Genomic DNA, 363 nt, shown 5'->3' with positions numbered 1-363 from the left:
AGCAAGACACACTAAGGCTGTAGTAAAAAGTAGGAAATGGAAATGTGCGACGTAGATAAAAACTTGGCTTATTCTTACCAAGTTACTTTGCACATCTCTCTACAAGAGAAACCCTTTGTTACCCTGGGGGCGACAGGCAGTATTTGGGTGCCGTCGGTAATAACATGTTCCTTCCGTCTCTTGTGTGTCTCTTCTGGTCAGTGTTGTCTCTCTGCCTGCCTGGGTCCGTAACGCATAGGTATCTGCACGACCGTACAGTACTGGGCCTGGGCCTGCTGTCAGTGCGAGAGCGGGACTGGGGCCGGCCCGCTACAAACGGCGCCGCAGAAGGCACCGCCTGTCCCGCGGGGCGGCGGCAGCGGC

Source organism: Rhea americana, unplaced genomic scaffold (assembly GCF_003343005.1).
Source record: "Rhea americana isolate MKP2758 unplaced genomic scaffold, rheAme1 scaffold_39, whole genome shotgun sequence".
NCBI classification, from domain to species: Eukaryota; Metazoa; Chordata; class Aves; order Rheiformes; family Rheidae; genus Rhea; species Rhea americana.
Note: the sequence above shows the minus strand (reverse complement) of the source record.